General features: G+C 46.1%; 1 protein-coding gene across 1 annotated transcript in view; it reads left to right on the top strand.

Moving 5' to 3' along the window:
• The first annotated feature begins 16,837 nt into the window (after positions 1-16,837).
• The window catches only part of LOC8041145 (axin-1), a 33,935-nt gene continuing 29,099 nt past the window's right edge, over positions 16,838-21,673 (top strand). The window contains exon 1 of the mRNA XM_040206578.2: positions 16,838-17,091. The gene's annotated coding sequence lies outside the window, so the exon portion shown is untranslated. The remainder of the gene's footprint in view (positions 17,092-21,673) is intronic.

Raw genomic sequence — 21,673 nt, 5'->3', positions numbered from 1 at the left:
CCTGCTGGTCCATCCACAGACTGAGGCTGCTACCCGTCTTATAACCGACGCGTCCAGTACAGCTGTAGGTGCTGTACTACAGCAGCTTCTTGACGGCCAGTAGAGGACACTAGGTTTCTTTTCTCAGAAACTGAAACCTGCGGAAATGCGATATAGTACGTTCGGACGAGAACTCTTTGCCATCTACCTTGCCCTTCGGCACTTCAGGTACATCCTGGAAGGTCACGAGTTCCACGTCCTAACGGACCATAAGCCCTTGACTTACACCTTTCATGGAAATCACACAGCCTACTGCTCCCGAGAAACCCGACAACTCGCCTACATCTCAGAGTTCACGGTAGATCTCCGTCACATCAAAGGAGAAGACAACTCAGCAGCGGACGCTCTTTCCCGCGTCGAAGCACTTTCAGCAGTCTCTGGAGGAGTAGACTTCGAACGCATCGCTGCCGCGCAACGAGACGACCCTGAATTGAACAACCACCCTGAGACGCTGAAGTCTTTGGTGTTGAGGCGCATTCTCCTCCCTCACTCCACCGGTACCATTCTCTGCGACATAAGCATGGGACATCCTCGACCTTCCGTCCCATTGGAACTTCGTCGGCAGGTCTTCGACCATATCCACAACATGAGCCACCCGGGCATCCGATCCACGCAGCGACTGGTGACAGCTCGCTATGAGTGGCCTACAATGAACGTGGATGTACGAGGTTGGGCCAGAAGCTGCGTTCAATGTCAGCGCTCTAAGGTGAACCGACACACTGTCACACCTTTGAGACCATTCCGTGCCCCCTCGGCACGGTTCGACCATGTTCACCTCGATCTTGTGGGCCCCCTGCCATCATGCCGAGGCTTCACGTACATCTTGACTTGCGTCGACCGCTACACCCTGCAGGTGGCCCGAAGCCACTTCCCTGGTCGACATCACTGCCGAGACAGTCGCCAAGAACTTTATCGACATCAGGGTATCCCGCTTCGGATGTCCATCCACCGTCACTACGGACAGGGGACGACAATTCGAATGCTCGCTGTTTGCTGCCTTAGCCCAGCTCCTCGGCACGCACCACGTGCACACTACCTCATACCACCCGTCAACCAATGGCATGGTGGAGAGGTTACACCGACAGCTCAAGGCCGCAATCACAGCACGAGATGGACATCTCAACTGGGTCGACCATCTCCCATTCGTTCTTCTCGGCATTCGATCCGCCTTCAAACAAGACATGGAATGCACCTCGGCTGAATTGGTTTATGGATCGCCACTCCGACTCCCTGGAGAATTTTTCGATATTACCAAGTGCACTCCAACAATTCCACACCAAGTGTACCTAGACGACTTGAGGCATTTCATGCAAGAACTCAAGCCCACACAACCTCGGATGCCCCATTCTGAGAAGATCTTCGTAAGTCAAGAATTGAAAACTGCCACCCACGCATTCGTCAGAAAGGAAGTCAAGAAGAAAAGTCTCACGCCACCTTACGAGGGACCCTTTAAGATACTAGAGCGCACCGACAAGACCATGACTCTTGACATTCACGGACACCGAGAAGTCGTCGCCATGGACCGAATCAAACCCGCATTTCAGGACTCAAATTTTCATCCTTCATACTCGGAGCAACTTGTAACACCCCAGAATCAAGAAACCAAGAAACCAAGAACTGTTTCATGGGCCACATAACTCCCAACACCCTTCTTCTTATTGCCACCATTGGATGAACTTCAATTTTATTTGTATTTTCGTGCTCCATGCTGCCAGGGGGGAGCCCTATAGACGATTGCAAGCTGGGCGACTGGCCGCCGCCATGTCTCTGCTCGAGCAGGCACGCCCGTGCGATTACGAGCTTGCCAAAGCTACGTTCACCGGCGCGTTGCACACGCTTGCACGCATGGGGCACCACTTGTGGTGCCATGCTTGCAATTGTCTATAGAAGCCAGCTCCGAGATATGAAATAATTCTTCTTCTTTTTCAAAACTCGCTGCGCGAGCTTCCTGAGGGGCGAGAATAAAAACGAACAGTTCGAGCCAGAACACCGTGGAGCACGGACGTCTTTTCTACAAACGGCCACGGTTAGCAGACCGTTGCTGTGTTTCGCGTACTGCACTACCGGAGCTTTTGAAGTATGCTCAGTCACGGTATCACCAGGGCGCGGTTCAAAGCACGCAAGCCCCCCCCCCCCCCCCCCCCACTTCTTTTTAGAGGGAAGCTGTATACCTCTACCAGCCAAGGAAATTTTCGTGTCGTTGGTGTTGTAAGCAAAAAAACTCCCGGCGAACAATTGAAGGCAAAAGAGCCTATCTCCTTTGAAATCGGGTATACAGCATACAGCTCAGTATCCGTTTCAATAAAGAAAACCACAAAACAAGCATCAAAACCACACGATGGATGATAAGGCGCGTGTGTGCAATAGGAACACCCTCCCACGCGTTCCGGTAAAGATTAGGTTTGCAGCTGCTTCGAAAGGGGTTTAAGTACGTCATTCGAAGCCCTCGTGTGAAGTGCAAACCGAATAATGGGTGATAACGGCGCCTGCGAACAATGCGAAGTATGTTCCTTCTCCCCGCATGTGTTTTCGTGTCGGCGTTCTCACGAAAGAAAAAGACTTCAGAAGATAGAAGCGAAACTTCCGAACACCACGCATACAACATACCAGTACAAGATTCGTTTCAATAAAGAATAAGCACAAAACATGCATCCTAACCATATAATGAATGATGAGGAGTTCCTGAAAACAATGCGAAGCACGCAGCGGTCACCGCATACGTTGCCGGTGAAGATTCCTGTTGCCTAAGCTGCCGCGGCGTCGTCAGCTTGCGACGTGGGGAGTGACGTCACTAGCCTTTCATATATAAAAGAAGAACCCGGACGCAGCGGATGCCACGAGCTATCTGAGCCAATCCCGTTCTGTAGGCGTGGCCTATGATACGCTTTCCGCGCGTCGCTGTGCCCTCTCTCTAAGGTCACGTGACACTCCCACGGCCTCCGATGGGCTCCAATGGCTCGTAACATCCGGTGCGCTTAAATGCAACATGAGCGACGATGAATAGGCCACGCATAGTTAGGACTCCGGTGGAGCAGCGTGAATACGGCGTCGCTTCTTAACGCCTCTTCGCCGCACAGCACGCCACCGGCGACGATAGCTGACACGATTAGGTCCAACGAAAGAACGGAGTTAGCTGCCCCTTCCCCTTGTCCGTCTTTTCAGTGACAAGGGAAGAAAGGTGCCGCCAGTGCGTAGCCGTAGCGGGCCCGTTGTGCCCTTTGTGTCCGAGGGCGGCTCCTCACACTCCGAAACGCGATGCCTAATCGACGGGCGCATCAGCTGGCGTGGACTTCTCAATACGTCAGGCGACGTGGACTTCTCCATAAATATATCTTACTTCTCCATGAGAAGTAAGATATATTTACGGAAGGGTGGAATATGTTTGCCTAAAAACCACGCGGTATTTGAATTGCTATGTAATAAGCATCATGAATATTGGCTTGAAGCAATTAAAAAAAATAAGGAATATGTAAGAATTTTAGCATTTTTGATAGTTTTGTTACCAACTACCTCGTTGCTGCAGGTGACTGTAAAAACTCTTATTGACAGCCCTGTAGGTGTACTGCACACAAAAAAAGTTTCAGGCCGTACAACTAAATATAATGCAGAAAAACAATAAGCCCTGTAGGTATACTGTACAAAACAAAAACAAAAAAGGTTTTAGGCCGTACAACTAAATATCATGCAGAAAAACAACTAGATTAGTGCGAAATTGCGTTTTGCCGTTTCAAGAGCCGTCTTCTGCCCTTTACAGAAGAGTTTATTGCCTTTTGTTCTAAAGAGGAAAAAAAAAAAAACATTTTGAAGTTGAGCTCTCGCGCCGTAACCTGAGCGAGCCCGCCGAATCTGGGCGGCCCTGGACTAAGGGCACCGACCAGGGGCCCTAAACTCGTGAAACACGAAGTTGGGGCCGAAGTTGAGGGAACGCATCGATTGGACAATCACGACGATGACTTGGCACTTTTGTCGCCAACATCCAATCGGCGCGCTCCGCGAACTTTCGGCCCGAGCTTTGTGTTTCACGAGTTTAGGGCCCCAGAGACCGCAAGGTCCTTTCACTTTATCAATTAATAAAGTTTACGATGATGATAATGATGATGGCGTCGTTTCTTCCGCCTCTTCTCTGCACAGCACGCCACCGTCGAACCTGGCAAAGCGTGCGACGGTGTCACGGTTTGCGCACGCAGGTAGACAGCAGGACTTCGAGTTTCCGGGTACATCTCTGTGGCAAGAAGCTTTTTTCACTCTTGTTGCTTGATGGATTTTCTTATTTCGACTGTCTTGCACGGCGGTGTCCTCCTGTGGTCTTCCACTGTCTTTATATCAGCAGATGCTTAGCGCTGCCGGGTCAGAGCATCCACTAGTAAGCTTGCTGTTTCTTACGCACATCGCAACCACTCTCTATTGTCAACGTGAGGACACTATTTAAACAGCAACATAAAAGCCCAGTGAACGGGCAATCTCAAAAGACGAGGCGATGTGGGGTTAACGAATGCGCGCCGTTGGAGGCTCACACCTCCGGCTAATTCTTGCGTCGCTGAATAGTTCCGCTTTTAACCGCAGTATGCGTAACGGCTAGATTTCGCGGTGATATTGTCGCGTTTCCCTTTTAAAAGAAGTCCACGCCAGCTGATGCCTTCCGTCGATTAGGCATCGCGTTTCGGAGTGTGAGGAGCCGCCCTCAGATACAAAGGGCACAACGGGCCTCCTATGGCTACGCACTGGCGGCCTCCGATTATCAACACGATTCCCGCCGTTTCTTCCCTTGCAGCTGAAAAGACGGACAACGGGAAGCGGCAGTAAACTCCGTTCTCTTAAAGGACCTAATCGCGTCAGCTGTCGTCGCCAGTGGCGTGCTGTGCGGCGAAGAGGCGTTGAGAAGCGACGCTGGGTTGTGGTGCGAGAGTTCAACTTCAAAAATTGTTTTCTCGCTTTAATCAAAAATTGATTTTATTAAACGTTCAAAATCAAAAGACAATCGATTGTTCTTCCAAACCCACCATATTTTGTATTTTTACTTGTACCACCTTAGGGTGAAATAAACGGCTGTTTATGCGTCAAAACCAGACTTGTACCGTACGCATTACAAGTAATCAAATTACTTGTAATCGATTACTTTTTGGAGTAATCTTGTAATCAGTTGATTACTTTTATTAGGCAGTAATCACAAGAGTATTCTTATTACTTTTTGAAGTAATAAAAATTACTTCTAACCGTTACTATTTTTCCACGGGACCCCCCCCCCCCCTCCCCCTTGCACACACCTTTTTTTTTTAAATGACAAAAATAAAATTTGCTTCTTTTTTCGAACGGAAAAAATAAAATTTTTTGCGGAGCAGTAGGAAGCGAGGTCAACCCTTTTGCGTGTTTCTGTGAAACGTCCTTTTTTTTTCGGGGGGGGGGGGGGGGGGGGGGGGAAGCCCCAGGTGAGCCCCAGTGCGTGGCAAAGGCCATTCAGGGCGAAGTTGGAGGGAGCAGAATGTAGCTTTGTAAGTCCTTCGTTCAAACTAGCCCCCTCATGCGCAGACACACAGAAATAAAAAAAAAAAAAAAACATCCTGCTTACGGTACCTACTCGCAGCCCGTAGGAGAACCAGAACCGAAGAATGTCTAAAGCAGATTCAAAATATAACAAAGGCAGTTCAAATATTTCCCTATTTCCCCTACGTGGTCTTTGTGACAAACAAGGTTTCGAGTTGAGGAGTGGTCGGGGCGATATCTTCCGCTAATGGATACTACACATGATCCGTTTCAAATCCTGGAGCTGCTGCTCTTTTGTATAACATACGAGTTCATCCACATGTGAATAATAAAATGAACGACGCAAACTTTGAGCTACAACCCTTGCTTAACAAGAACTAGAACACCCTCCGCTCCCACTCACCCCCCCCCCCCCCCCCCCCCCCCCAACTGGCGAACGCCCGAATCATTAAACTTCTCCAAACGAATTCTATGCCTGTGTTCCGCATTGTAAAGGTCCAACGACCATGAAGAGGGAACCCGCTTTTTCTTCTTCAGTACTTGTAAAAATGTGAAATTTAGGTTGGAAGTAGTTCATTGTTATGAGCGCTAAAGATGTAAGTCTTCACACAACAAAGTAATCGGAAAAGTAACGCTTACTTCTTAAAGTAATGTCCAATTACTTTTGCTGTCGAGTAAGGAAGTAATCTAATCGAATACTTTCTAGCCAAAAGTAATAGTAATTGTAATCGATTACTTTTTTTTTGTAACGTGTACAAGACTGGTCAAAACGCACTTTTTGGCAAATTCAGCATTTTTTTTTCTGCGAGTTATTTCATTCAGCGGTTTAAACATTTTTTATAGATTATATGCCTGCAGGGCAGCCGGTAAAAAGTTTTATTAAGTCCCCGGAGTAATTAGATATTTTAATAAAATAACAAAAATGTTAAAACTTTCAAAAATACTGTGTTTTTTTTAAATACTGAAATTAAACAAAACTGCACAAGCCCAACCACATTGCAAGTCGAAAGCCGCGCAGATTTGAGCAAAAAATATTGTTGGGTGTTTCATAAAAAAGCTGATTTTTCATAAATTATAGAGTGATACCTAGTTTCACGCTATTTCTAAAAGTTAAAACCGCGCTCACGCCATCAAAAATTTTTTTTTACATCAAACATTTTTTAGGGCATGGCTACAAACAATGCAGCAAAAACCATGTTTTTTTTTTGCTTTTTTTTAGAACTCGAAGGTGGTCGAGCGCAACGCCTGGGACGTTTGACATGGAACTTCTCCGAATCGTGCTCGCGAAGCGTCACCTGTTCGAGGATGTGCATAACACATCCTGCCGAGGCCAGACAGACAAGCTGGGCCAGCTAACAAGTGGCAAGGTTATCGCAGCATCGAACGGCGACCGTCACCAGATATAAACAGCTGTCATATACTAACAGTGAAAAACAAAGTAACGCCAAGCTAACGCAAAAGTAACGTCCGTTAGTCATGGCAACTAACGACACGGGTATTTCGTTACAGTTGCAAAATGGTAACGGAGATCTGTAACGCGTGAGCTTTTTCCAAGCTAACGAGTAACGCTATTTCGTTACTTATTTTCGGTAACGGGCACAACACTGATGGGGCGTGAGAAAGCAAGGAGCAAGCAATATCAATTCACTTTGGTGAAAAATGAGAAATCATTTGCAAAAAATACAGGAACCTCGACTGTGGCACGGATCCACCGGTTGGCCGACCTGGCATTGATTGTCTAACTCTTCAACCGCGTCGAATCATGGAAGTACAGTTTCGTCGATGTTAAAATTTTTCTTCGTTTCAACATTTCTCAGAACCAGTCAGTGATAGTACTCTTAATTGGCTTCTTACATGGAAATAGAAGTATTCATAAATGGACCCTCTTAGTAGTAATGGTAAACAACATATCACCACTATTTTTACTATTTGACGTTTTTGAACTAGATCAATGTTAAAGACAATTTTTGTGGTGAATTCCGAATACCGGGATATAAGTAATTTTTTCTTACACGACCGATTGGTCGAGGAGGATGAATTGCAAAATTTGTTAAAGACTTGTGGTGTACTGAAAAACTTGATGTAGAGTTTTGTCATTGCGAGTCTTTGTCTATGGGGCTTTGTAATTTGGAATGGCCTTTGATTTTAATAGCTTTTTACAGACCTCCTTCAGTTAATCATTTATGATTTTTAGAAGAACTCAGGAATAAATTTGCTAATTTTCAGACTGTTGACATCTTTTTAGCATGTGATTTTCAACATCGATACTCTTCAACCTGCCAAGTCTACTGTTTGTGACTTTCTCAATCTTAGCTCACTTCGGTCTGGAAGTGCTGAGTTTGACCCCAACTCGAGAAGAACTTTTGGTTAATCATTTATGAATTTCAGAAGAAGTCAGGGATACATTTGCTAATTTTCAGACTGCCGACATCTCTTTAGTATGTGATTTCAACATTGATACGCTTCAACCTGCCAAGTCTACTGTTTGTGACTTTCTCAATCTTAGCTCACTTCGGTCTGGAAGTGCTGAGTTTGACCCCAACTCGAGAAGAACTTTTGGTTAATCATTTATGAATTTCAGAAGAACTCAGGGATACATTTGCTAATTTTCAGACTGCCGACATCTCTTTAGTATGTGATTTCAACATTGATACGCTTCAACCTGCCAAGTCTACTGTTTGTGACTTTCTCAATCTTAGCTCACTTCGGTCTGGAAGTGCTGAGTTTGACCCAGACTTGGACGTAGTTCAACTACTCTACTCAAACTACTGTAGTTTAGCTACTTTTTCGAGTAACTTGGTAACTTTCAATTACAACCTGATTTGGGTAATTAGTAGTTTAATTTAACTACTTTTTTCAGGTAACTTCTACTCAAATTACTAACTACTTTCGAAATTATATAGTGCTAATTTTGCCCATCACGAAAGTTTGAGCGCAGAAATGAATAAGACGCCAGCAGATAAAGTGGCATTCCCGAACAAGGGGCCCCCTTGTTCGGGGAGCGTCCTTGGGCCAAGGTGGCGACGAGCAGCCAAAACATAACACCGGCACGCACGAACGCAGGAAGAGATGCTTAACAAGCCTTGGTCGGGTATTGACCTAGTCCGGTAATGCACGCAGGCGCCGCGTTTCCAGCTGCAACCATGAAATACGGGGACACTCCGAGAGTTGTTATTGTTTTCGTGTTGTCTGTCTTTAGTGAGTTCTGACTCAAGCGGCAGGTTCGACGGGAGGCGCCACTGGAATGACCTCGCAGCTGGGCTTCTGTTCTCATGGTCGCCTTGTCGTCAGCGCCGCCTTTGCAAAGGCCGGACTCCCCCGCGCACAAACCCTGGCACGGATAATCCGTTCATGGGAGCACGTTCCCGCTTCCAGCTGCAACTGTATACGAGCGACGATGCTTGTTCACGTAATCCTTCGCGTCCTTCCGACCATCCATGCCTGGGAGACCTCCTCTTTGTTAAAGGGGCACTGACACATCAAAATCATATTTTTTTTTATTATCTGAAACGATTGAAAACGATGCCGGGACATTGCCCTCAAAATTTGAAATTTGGGAGTTCAGTATTTGTGAAGTAAAAAAACAATTTCCAAATGCCGAATTCGAAGTTCCCGCGCGATCGGCGCCGGTGTCTCGACGTCAAAAATCGCGGAGACCTGAGAGTCGACTTCCTTTCACCACTCCCTGCTGTTGCCATGGCGACCCAAAGCGAGGAGGAAAGGAGTGAGCGGCGGCGTTACGGCGGACCGGTTTTCAGCGGTGTCGCCTGTTTTCCGTTGGAGGATACAAATCCAGGAGACGGCACCATAACTCTATGGACGGCACCACAACGAACTCCCGATTTTTGGTATTTCAAAAAGAAGAGCCGTAGTGCGTTCGCAATTGCGTTAAAAAGCATGTTTTACGATTGCCGTAATTAAATGTTATAGAGATGTCGCCTACAAAGCTTCTAAATTTCCTGATTTTTGACGTCACCGATCAAAAGAAGCGAGGAGGCGAGAGGCGGGAAAATCAAACGCCAAAAATAAAAAGGCGCGCGCGCGCGCGGGAAAATTTTTTTTCGCGATGCGGTTTTTTTTGCGTGTCTATGACTGCAACTTGCATCTTTTTAGACAATAAAAATAAATACGACCTTTGGGGTGTCAGTGCCCCTTTAAAAACGATTTACTTGTCAGGCGTGTCAGCCGCATCAGAATATTGTAGTCGCCGGATAGGATTGCGAGTTACCTTTGGGTAACTCGCACTCACAAGTCCGCGTGTGCCACACCAGTTGTGGGCACTGCGCGTGCGCAGAAACCGAATTCGCGTGAAGTGACGCGTCTGCGCATGCGCAGTGCCGTCGACAGCGCCACCGCAGCTCTATGACGTCAGGGCCGCGTGTTGGTCTATACTTCGGTTCATCATCTGCTAAACCAAAACATTTTTTTCTTCAGTAGCGTAGCACTAGCGCTAGAACGGGACGCGCAGTCATCCGGATGATCTCATCGTCGTGGCGCGAGACTTGAATCCTTGACGGTCTGGTGCACTCGCTCAGCGTACTCTCAGAACGACGTCGGAATAAAGAGGGGCCAGTCATAACAATCTCAACTTGACGAAGAAAAGAGAAAAAAGTAGGAAAGTTTGTTATAAAAGATCCTCCTACCCTCACATGTTTCGTCATGGACACCTAAGATGCCGACAATCGCTTACCCGACCCTGCACAGCCTGTTTCTCAAATTCAACGCTGCCGTTCCATCCAGCCCGTCGGTGGAACGTCTATTTAGCTTGGCTGGGGACGTCCTTAGAAGGAACAGGGGAAAACTCTCCTATCAAGAACATTGAAAGTCAATTGCTTCTGCGAGCGAATAAACTATTTTGGCGAAAACGCAAGCCATAGATAGACTGCATTTATTTTAGGCTCGCAGGGTTTTTCATTGATCAAAACTGCTGTTCATTTTGCTACCACAAAATATAAAGAAGTAACTTCGAAAGTAACTTCAAAGTAACTCGCTACTTTTTACGGTAGTTAGTCGTTTACTCAATTACTATTACAAATGCGTAATTTCTACTCTACTCCAATTACTTTTGGCGTCGATACTCAGTAACTTAACTTAACTACCTTTTTTGAGTAATTTGTACATGTCTGGCTTTGACCCCAACTCGGGAAGAACTTTCGTGTGATCATCTTGTGTCCTCGTGTCTTAATCATAAATAAATAAGCGCTCCGAATGTTGTTGAAAATCGGTCGTAATAGAGCAAAAATTGGCCGACCATTACTTTGTGGCTTGTCAACTTGCTCCCTACGTTACGATGAAATCAACAACCCCGATAACAAAAACGATGGAGATAACTGATGGAATAAGATTTTATAAGTTGGTTAAAACCAATGATTGAAGCAGTTTACTCTCTATTGAAGACTTGGATGAAGTCTGCTGTACGTTTAGAGATAAATTTGGCAACTTCAAGGACCAATCTAAAAAGGTTATCACTCAGAGGCGGCGTCGAAACGAACAGGAATCGTTAACGGATGATATTTTTTTAGCTATATCCGGTTTAAGGCCTGTTCACACATGAAGCGGAGCGCTACAAGCAGAGCGCTGACCTCGCGCTAAGCGCGTGCTGACGGGAACGTTCACCAGCTTTGTATCGTACCGTCGAAACTGTTGTTCATGCAGACCATAAGCAGCTGACGACACGTGAGTGGCGCTACATCAGCGCTTCGCTGTATGTGAGAACCGGCCTTTAAAGGGGCGATGCAACAATTTTTGTTCTTTGCGCAAATACCGCTTAAAACGGATCCATGACGTTAATGACCTATGAAACACGCGTTCGTTTTTCACCCCACGCAATCGAAGTTCCAGAGAAAAATTAAAGAAAAACGAGCACCGTTCACCCCCTCAACTCGCAGCCAGAACAAGCGGTCACGTGATCTGGAGCCGATTATATGCCACCAATGTTGATCATAGCTACGCGCAGGGGTTGGCAAAGCACAGGACACGCGCTGAGTTCCAGACATCGTTATGGCTCGGCTATTGTCGTCGCTGCAGCGATTGGACACTACCCGAATGCATGTCGAGGCATCGATTGTCACGAGCCCAGATCGAAGGCGTACGCAGACTTCGTGTCCACTGTGTGAGCAGCAGGGGGGGATCGGTGGCCGAGTGGTCTAGCGCACACCAGCTCCCAGCTCGGAGCACGTGGAGCGAAAGCTCGCGCTGCAGAACCCAGGGATCCTGGGTTCGAGCCCCACCCCTGCCCGTTTCGATCTGGATGAGCATCGTACCGGCGTGCGGTCGTGTACCACTACTGCGTGATGCACGTTAAAGACCCCAGGCTAGCGGCTGTACCGCACTGGCTAAATTTCTCATCTACAGCTGGGAGACTCGTCGCCCCTGTGAGGCAGACCAAGTTCTAGGCTGTATAAACACACACACAACCCAATTTTTGTGTGAGCAGCATTTGAATATCGTCACCGCAAAGCTCGATGACGCATTCTCGGGGATCGTACTGTTGCCACTGTCCCCACAGCTCCGTCATCAAATTTCGCGATGAAGCAAAAGGCGGCTTTGGAAAAAGAGACTGAAAGAAAAGCTCCGCTTTCATCCTTTGAATTCCGCCGCGACGAAGAAGCTTCTTGGTCAGTGGTGTTGCGTTCGAGTATTCTTGGGTCCCATGTGCCAGGAAGCTTGTATAAAGTAAGAAATATTCCTACCCAATGTCGTTGCACAGCATTGATGCCTTCTGTGAGAAAGTCTTTGGAAACAATACGACTAAAATGGTAGGGGATTTCAATACGTTCTTGGCTACATTTTCCGGAATAGCCCGTGGCGATATTATGTTCACGGCCGATTTTCCTTCCCCAAATATTCGTACTTGATCCAGCGGCGTAGACTTTCCATTTCCCCGGGGGGGGGGGGGGGGAGGAAGGGGAGGGGAGCGTATTACCTTCTCGCCAGAACTGAAGATTGAAGATAACGAAAGCACGCTGGGATTCCATTTCCTATGTATTTTGTCAATAAAGGCAACGTGGGCGTCATTTTGTTTACATGCCACTACTAGAAGCTCGTTACAACATGGCACGTAAACAGCGTCTCGGTAAGGATCATGGCACGAACCCGGGGGGAGGGGCTCTGCCCCCCCCCCCTTCCCCCTTAGTTTACGCCTATGACTTGATCTATACGAACTTCGCGTTTTAGTTTCAGCGCGGATGATTTGCGCCGAAATTAAGATTCTGTAAAACTTGTGCTCCTTCACATGTTAAATGGTTTCATTTCCTCCGGGATGGTCCAGGTTCATTTGAAGAGTGCACTAGCGAAACCCCTATTTAAGTGGGGAGAGCATAAAAATGAAAGCCGTTTACAAATCCCTGTAACGCCGAATTGGAGCGCAGTTCTTGAGGAGGAGTAGGGAAGGGTACTGAGGGGGGTCACGTCACCTGCGGGTAGTCGCGTGACCCCGGGGGGGGGGGGGGGGGGGGTCACGTGACCTCGGGGGGATCACGTGACTTCGGGGGGATCACGTGACCTGGGGGGTCACGTGACCTCGGGGGGGGGGGTCACGTGAACCCCCCCCCCCCCCCCGGTTACGCCGACGCCGACGCCGACGCCGCTCAGGCTGGAAACGGGCCCCTAAGAATTGCGCTCTAAAAGCTTGACAATTATCGACCGACTTCTCTGTTTTCCCTTGCATTGTCCAAATCTTAGAAAAACATATTTTCTAAAGTGGTGACAGCCTTTCTTGATCGTTTAATATACTCTGTCGCCCAATCAATACGGGTTTCTCAACGGGCGTGGGACCCAGACTTTCTGGAAGATTTTGCAGACAAATTGCGTCTAGGCTTCGAGGGGCATCAAGTTGCTTGCGCGCTTTTTGTTTATATGGCAAAGGCATTTGATACAGTGAGTTACGCGATTTTACTGACGAAATTGCAAAACGTTGGATTCCGCGGCCCATTCTTTTCTCTTCTCCGGAACTTTTTAACTGGGAGGATACAGCTTTAAAGGCCGACGTACACTTCCCGCTTTCCAGTTTTGCCCGTCACCTCCTTTCTTATATCATCTCCACTTTTTACCCAGCCCTAACACGTCCCCCCTCACAGTTTAGGAGAGGAGGACGCTAAGAGGATTATCTTCCCTGCAGAAAACAGGCTGTATGTCGGCCTTTAAAGGGATGGTGAACCGAAATTTGGATTTAACATAACAATGCTGGAGATGTAGGCGGGACGCTACAATCCCTACAGCACTACTAGTAAGGCGATATCTCAAAAATGGACGGCCCTATTTTTGGAAAAAGAAGTCGAGATTGAACCGGGCCGACGAGGCGCGTGACCGTCAAGATACCTAGTTTCCTCCACTCTTCGCTTCGCTCCCTCAAGGCCGCGAGGCAGAGAAGACGCGAGGCCGTTCCCTCTCCTTCTCGGAGAAACATGACGTCAACATTCCTGCCAAATGCGCCTCTTTTTTTTGAAAAATACGGTCATCCGTTCGAGATATCGCTGTATGAGGGATGTTTTGGTATTTGTAGCATCCCGTTGCACGTCTTTGCCGCGTGTTTTGGGGAATCCAGATTTCGATTCAGCATCCCTTTAAAAGCTGGGGTTCTTCAAGGTTCTGTATTATCACCTTTTCTTTGGAACATTCTTGTAAAAGATATGTCTAACCCATTTTCAATATGTACACTGTTGCAATACGCGGATGACACATTGTTACTTTCGAAACATCTTGATTATCCTGTAGCAATGGCTTTACTCCAGGAGGACACTTGCCAATTTCATTACAGGTTTGAGACAAATTGTCTTACGATAAATGCATCTAGAATTCAGCTTGTCTGCTTTCATACTCCTAAAATGTTAACGTCCGATACTGCTCTTCGTATATCTTGTAACTGTTGTCTATATCTTTTGTAGATCATGTTAAATATTTATGAATTTAATTTGACAGTGATTTGTCGTGGAGTTCCCATCTCTCAAAACTTTGTAAACGACTAAGAGACGTATCCTGCTTACTGTACAATACCCAGGTCTCTCATACCTAATTCAACGAAAAAGACAATAGCTCACGCTTTAGCATACAGTGTTTTTGCGCTACGGAATAAGCCTTTTCGGGCAGAGCCAAGGACGATGGGTTAAAAAATGTATTCAATCGTGAAAGGAATATCTAGAAGCATTGTCTATGCCAGGGGTGGCCAAGCTGCGGCTCGCGGACTCGTCCATGTGAAGCAGGAGTCCATCAACGCAAAGAAAGTGCTGTCATCCACGTCTTCTTAGCTTGGTCTGATGGAAGAGGGGAGAACGCTCGCTCGCTCGGAGCTATTTAGTATCCGCATGACTGTACGTTTGAGCTTGGATTGACTTTACGTGTTTGGGGACGCTTTTTGCAACAAGCCTTTTGTCTGGCTTTGACAGACCCGCCTCTCTATCAAGTGAACTACAGGTTGTTTTCATATGACGTCAATCCGCCATTTTGTTGTTAGTTTATTTTTTCAAACAAATTCACTAATATGAAGGATTAGATAACAACCTGTCGAGGAGATGTCAGCGTGGTAAGACCTGTAATCTTCTGTGCTCTACGCATTTAAGGGGTCATGGAAATCCTTGGAATGCTTGCCTTCTGCACACGCTAAATAGCTCGAAACAACAAAATGGGGGACAAAATTACGTCAGTGAAAACTCCCTACACGCGTAAATCAACCTTCTTACTGTTATTTATAAATAACCGCATAGAAACTTTTAAACGAGCTAATGAAGAGTTTTAGTAGATCGCTCCGATGACCCCGGTAGCGATACTCTGCCGCCGCCTTTGCATATGCATCGTATCGTTATCGGGTATCGTTATCGGGAGTACCTGAACGGTCTACTAAAATTCTGGCTTGCAATCTCTGGTCCGGACCACTAGTTGACCGGAAACTGAACGTTCACAGAACCGTAATCTTTTTTTTTTTTTTTTTTTGTAAGCGGAAATTATTAATATTATTATTATTATATTACAAATGCCTTAAAAAAATAGAGAAATGCATTGCGTGCCGCGGTTCGGAAGGAAGAAAGTGGTTTCCGCTCCCGCAACGACCACCAGACAGCACGCGGCATCGCACAACGCGAAACAACATCCCAACCGAAACGACTTTCCAGCGAGAGCGAAAAAGAGGGAGAGATGTGAAAGAGTGGAGAGGGGAGAAAGGGGGGGGGGGGGGTAGCGGCGTCTCGACTTTGATCTTCAAAGCGGCCGACACGAGGTAGCCTCCGCCGGCGGCAGTCTCTCGTCTTGCTCTTCCCTCACTTTACGCGCCTTCAAAAACGATAAAAAAAAAAAAAAAAAAGGCGTTTGCAGTGGCAGCCAGCGCTTACCACCAACAAGCAACCAACACCAGCGAAGGGAAAGGGAAACATGTTTAATCGCAATCAGATTCGGAGGGGGGTACTCTTTCCTTCGGCGGATGGCGTTAAACACGTGCACATTTTTCGTGTTCTGGGATTCATTTTCATTTTCTAAGGGTGGATCTTTTTTTTTTTTTTCTTTTGTGCGGCCGAAAACTGTGCGTCTGTGCAAACCTAAAAGAATTTAAAAAAAATGCCCGGAGTAAATGGCAGGGTAAGCCCTGGTGTGGCGAAGAGAATGGTGCATCCTGCGCAGCAGTCGGAGTTTGCGAATAAAAGACACTTGTTGCTGGTGCGTCCGAACCTTTCTGCGACTCGTTTCACGAAGCATAAATAAATAACAAAAAATTACTGTCGGCTTCTTTTTTTTTTTAGGCATGAAATGTTTTTTAAGAGTGCGTTTCGACGCCTCATATAAACGAGAAGAAAAAAACTATTATTGGTCGAATTAATTTGGGTTAATAGTGGCTACGCTAAATTTTACGCAATGTTCCATGAATGATGCCGGTATGCAGGCACGCAGTAGTGACAATTCGTCCAAACTACCACAAGAGGAGATTATTCACTACACAGGAGTAATTAAAGAACGGAAAAACGCAGGTACTTCATTTTTGGGATTATCTTTAAAAAGAAAACATTGTTTGCATAATCGTTAGAAATCGTAACCACAGCCAGACTACTGGTAACAATGCTTGTCGGATCTTTTTTCCTATGACTGCAAAGTGTTACCAAAAGATTGGTCTCCTTTTTCTTTTCAACTACTCAGTTTGAACGCGAAATAAACCCGGCAATGTCGAGGAAAAAAAAAGTCGCTTTCCAACATTGAAGAGTTTTTGCCATTGGTTTTTGCCATCCGAAATTTTGAACGGAGCACCGCTGGCATGTCTGGCCCAGGCTCCTACCCATTGGTCCCCGAGGGAAGTGACGTTTCTCTGAGACGACCTCCGATTGGCGGAACACCCCGTGACGTAGGGCGCCCCGGTGGAGAATGGCGGCTTCACACATGTGCGGGGCGAGCACTGCGGTGCTCGAACGGTCTCGAATTTCTGTTTTTCTCAACCCTACCCATTGATTCCGGCGCCTGGATTGAAGATTCGCGGATTGAAACTATGTCCGTCGATGTGCCGGGAAGCGTCATGAGCTGACTGAGCCTTCGCAAGCTCGGAAAAGTTAGGCCTACAAGTTTCATCGGGGGCCTCTTCGCCTGAGAAGTGCACCGGTAAGTTCGGTTGTGTTCTTCGGCAGTTACCCCCGTCTTCGACTCCACTTCAAACTGTTGTCGCGACTTCGCGGGTAGCCGATCGAGACATTCCTTCGGGTCGCTGGTTCAAGATCGTAGCTCAACTAGTATTTAAGGTTGTTAACCAAACTTTCTCCGCACGGCGGTATTTTTTTATTTTTTTTGTAAAAAGAAAAAGAAATGCAGAATCGGTGCAGTTTGTTGTGAAAACAATCGCGGTAACGATGTTAGGCCTATTCCGTTTACGCCGGAATACTGACTCAGTACGTAGAAAACGACTCGATTAGTGCTTTTCGCCAAGCGGCTTGGTTTTTTGAAAACTCGACGAAGCTTAAGTGAATGTTGTCAGAATAATTAAGATGTTTTTTTTTTTTTTCAGTGGGGGTGTTTGATTTTTTTTACGAGGTGCAATCGTGTGTTGCGATTTTGCTGTCGTCGAACTTCAGTTTGATGATCCTTGCGAAAATTGAAGAGTCACAACAAGGTCGGAATTAGAGGTAATGCGAGGAGGTGATTCGTGAACTTACAGTGAACTTGCGTCCTTAGCGGCAGCTTCCACTTTGTATTTTTGTGTGCATGTTAGTTACCTGTTTGTAGCGCTTAATTGGCCGTGATTATGCACAATTAAGGAAATTGCCTTTTCGAATGGCTTTCGCAGCGAGTAGTTCTGCTAAAGTTTGCGTTATGAGATACTGCTAGACTGTTAGCACCTCTTCACGTTCAAGACAGGTTTAGATGACTTCGTTAATCACAGAAGTGAAATAACGCCTAATTAATAGCTGGTTGTTTTAAGTTCCATTTGAGCTTTCACAAGCGTTACACCATCACGATTGAAGTTGCAGTTTCAAACAACCGAAGAAAAAGACGATGTCATTACTGTAACAAATTTCTTCCAGGTAGCGTAATTCAGTTATCGACGATCACATATTTGGATGGATTAGCTTGGTCTTTCGGAAGAGCAAGTGTAGCCCTACGCTACACCAGAGGTGCTTGAAAAAAATCGCTGGAACTGCAATGGTTGCATTTATTTCCAGCATGTAACTTTCTGCGACAATGGCAGTTTTTCTTTTCATATATATATCTTTTCCCCGGGTCCTTTAAATAACGAGTTCGGTTTAACGGGATTCCTGCGTCCCTGCGATCTTGATGGGGATGTTTCACAATGCGTGCAGTCGAGCGGAGGATCGCTGGAGAGCACTCGGAGCGTTTTTGGAGGGCCTGCTCGAAACCGCAGCTTCATAATGAGATCTTGCGGGGGGGATCCAAAACCTTACTCACTTTTGCCTCCGGGCGAGTCGTCGACGACGAAAACTCGTTGACTGCCCGTCGATACTCCGTCCGTCGCATATTGGAACATCGAATCTTTTAACTCGCATTGAAATCCAGCTTCCATCCGCCTCTCCATCGAACCAAGATGCCGCTTAGATTGTTGTCTGCTTTTGCGGATGTGTCGTCTGCAAGCGAAATTTTTTTTTTTTAATATCCATCTATAGATTTATATGTCTATTGGTTCACTAAACTGAGTTTTAAAAAGTATTCTAATACGCGGACTGACAGGATGGTATTATATACGGATGCGAAATGGTTGAAGAGCGTGTTTGCGTATTTTACTGAAGGGGTTTTCGATCCGGAGTGCTTGCGGTGAGGGTTCCAGTTCGTTACAATCGAGTCGGAAGGAAACCCGCTATTATTATTTCTTTTTTATTCAAAATTTTTTGTCGAGCTGTCATTGGTCCTTCCGATCGAAAATGGACGGCGCTCGCGCTCGAGCGCTAACATTTCGAGGAGGGACGTAAGTGGAGTTGAAATTCCCTCAGGGTAGCGATGTAGCTTGTTATTAAATATATGTCCTTATTGAATCATCTTCCGATCATGCTCGATTATGATTTTTTATTATTTTGCTATTGACAGGAAATATAGCTACAACTGAATAAAAGAGTTCCTAGTAGATTATTCCTCAAAATGTTGACTCATGTTACACCCATACCTTTCGGTATGGGCGTAACGCCTGATTCACAGTGACCCAACTCTCCAGAGTTAAATAAAGAAACAAACGAACATATGTTTGTTTTCTGAGGTTGATCATGAGGGAAATGCAATGTTTAGCAGTTTCTATTTAATGGTATGGAGCATAGAGAACGTAGGACCATTTGAAATGCCTGCCATTTATGCACCATAGTAAAAAGTTAATGGTAAGCCGTTGGGTCTGGTTGCTGATTGCTCCAAGTGACTATCACTGTAGTATGGCGGCGATACTAGGTCTGTGGACTGTTCATAAACCGGTTTTCAGCAGTACAGTGTTGACAAGCACTTTAGCATTGATAAACAATGTAGTGTTGACAAGAACAGTCCAGTCTCGACAAACAGTTCAATGTTGACAAGTAAGATAGGTGGCTGATAGTACTGACACCACAAGCACAGAGTGTGAGATTCTTTAGCCCCTGTCTGGGTGGGCTAAATGTGCTTCACTCTTCTAGTCTTGCCTTCTCCGGTTTAAGGAATGCTGAATTCTTTTTCAGATATTGTTTGGATTGAGCATAGCTTTAGATCAATCAAGAATAACATAGAGCTGTGGGCGATACTCTACCATGTAGCTTTAGGGAAGGGAGGGGGGGTATCTTTTTATAAAGTATTTCAGAGTGCAAGTTTGTCTGCTTCCTTCCACTTTGGTTGCAATGATGTCAGAATGCCAAGCTCTTATTGGCTGACTGAAAAAAAAAAAAAAATAATAGTGGGTAGACCTCGAGGCATCTAGCATTGAGTTATCCTTCCAATCAGAACTCGACATCGTTCTGATGTCGCTGCAACCCCTGCGCGAGGAGCAGGCGACTTGCTCTCCGCATTGTTTCTTTTGGCCACTGCCTGTCCACTTTACTGTCATTTCATTTTTTTTTTCGGCATCTCCGTCGGTGGTCTGATCTTGGCGAGACAAATGTTTTGCGCTTAACCGAAATGAATAAGTTTGCGCTTGGGCACATAAATAAGCTTGTGCACCCAAATAAATTAGCTGAGCAAGCTTATTTGAGTAACATTCTTGACAGAGTGTCAGAGCTGCAGCACTTTAACACACTGTAGCCCTGAGTAGGTGGAGCGAAAGGTCACTTTGCTGCAGAACCCAGGGATCCTGGGCTCAATCCCCACCCCTTCCCGTTTCCATCTGGACGAGCGTCGTACGGGCGTACGACCGTGTATCACGTCTGCGAGATGCGCGTTAAAGACGCTTGACCAACGGTGGTTCTGCAGTGGACACATTTGTTATCTACAGTGGAGATGCCAGGCGCCCATTGGGGCTGCCTAAATTCCCGCTGTTTAAAAAACGCATGCTACAATTCGTGCGCCGATGCATGTCAGCTCGGACATCTGGAGCTGAAACCAGTGCTGCAGAAGCCAGGGATTGTTTCCGAGTTTGATTCCTATCTATGGTGGCAGGGGTGGGGATCAAACAGCTCACAGCTTCTCATACATTTCTAGCTCTGTGCTGACGTCGCGCGCAGTTGACTAAGAGAATGAGGTAACGCTTCGGGCGGCAGTTTTATGGTAGGAGGTCGTTCCTCGAGTTGCAAGTATTGTTGCTATTGGTGGACTCTCGTACGTCGCGTGTCTGGAATTCTGCGGGCACGTAGAATTGCCTCGTTAGTGGACCCTTGAGGCCGGTTCGCGTGAGCACCCAAGCGCCGAGGCTACGACACGAGGCCAGAGCTGCGTCGGTGCCACTGTTGGCGCCGATTCGGTGCTCAGTTGGCGTTGTATTGTTTGTGCATGCAGGAAAAGCTGGGGTCATACAAATCTGAGCACTGGTACAGTGTTGAGTAAAGGACATCAAAAGAGCACTTGGAAATACAAAGTAAATGAGGGGTTATGTATTTCAAGTAAAGTAGTAAGTACATTGGGGGGGGGGCACCGTGAACTTGAAGTAAAGTTCTATAATTACGATGTACTTTTGAAGTATGAGTACTTTTTAAACCGAGTCTTTTGTGATGCCCTTTCATTCTTCTATAAACTTTTTTTTTTTTTTTAGCTTGTATGCGTTGTTTTAGGGGTAATTGGGGGTGCATCAGCTACCTTTGGAAATGGCGGCAAATATTGGATCAAGTGGCCACAGAGTAGTTGATTTACTCTCGCTGACAAACTATTGAACACAATCAACTTTAAGGCACTTATTTGTTGACAAATCATCATTTTGCGATAGAAAATTAACAAGGTATAGTTTGGGAAACTTACTACTTTGAAGTCGGGAATTGTACTCTCCTCGTAAAATACCCCCCCCCCCCCTCAAAAAAAAAAAAAAAAAAAAAAAAAAAACTAAGTAAAGTACAAGTACATACTCAGAGAATGTACTTCCAGTAAAGTACAAGTTTTCTAAGCCTATTTGAAATAAGCTTTGAGTACAATGTATTTAAAGTACTTCCCCGTCACTGACTGATAGAGAGTTGATATAGTGCAATGTCAGCACTGTGTTTGCATCGCTTAGTTATTGCTGCAGCTTAGGTGTCAACAGGCCTTGAGATAAGACTTAACTAAACTCTCAAATATTATGTCAACAGATAGTTTAGTGAGTCTA

The sequence above is a fragment of the Ixodes scapularis genome, unplaced genomic scaffold (genome assembly GCF_016920785.2).
Source record: "Ixodes scapularis isolate PalLabHiFi unplaced genomic scaffold, ASM1692078v2 PGA_scaffold6__148_contigs__length_123643588, whole genome shotgun sequence".
Lineage (NCBI taxonomy): Eukaryota > Metazoa > Arthropoda > Arachnida > Ixodida > Ixodidae > Ixodes > Ixodes scapularis.
The sequence above is the reverse complement of the archived record's forward strand: the minus strand, read 5'-3'. Positions and strand labels throughout refer to the sequence as shown.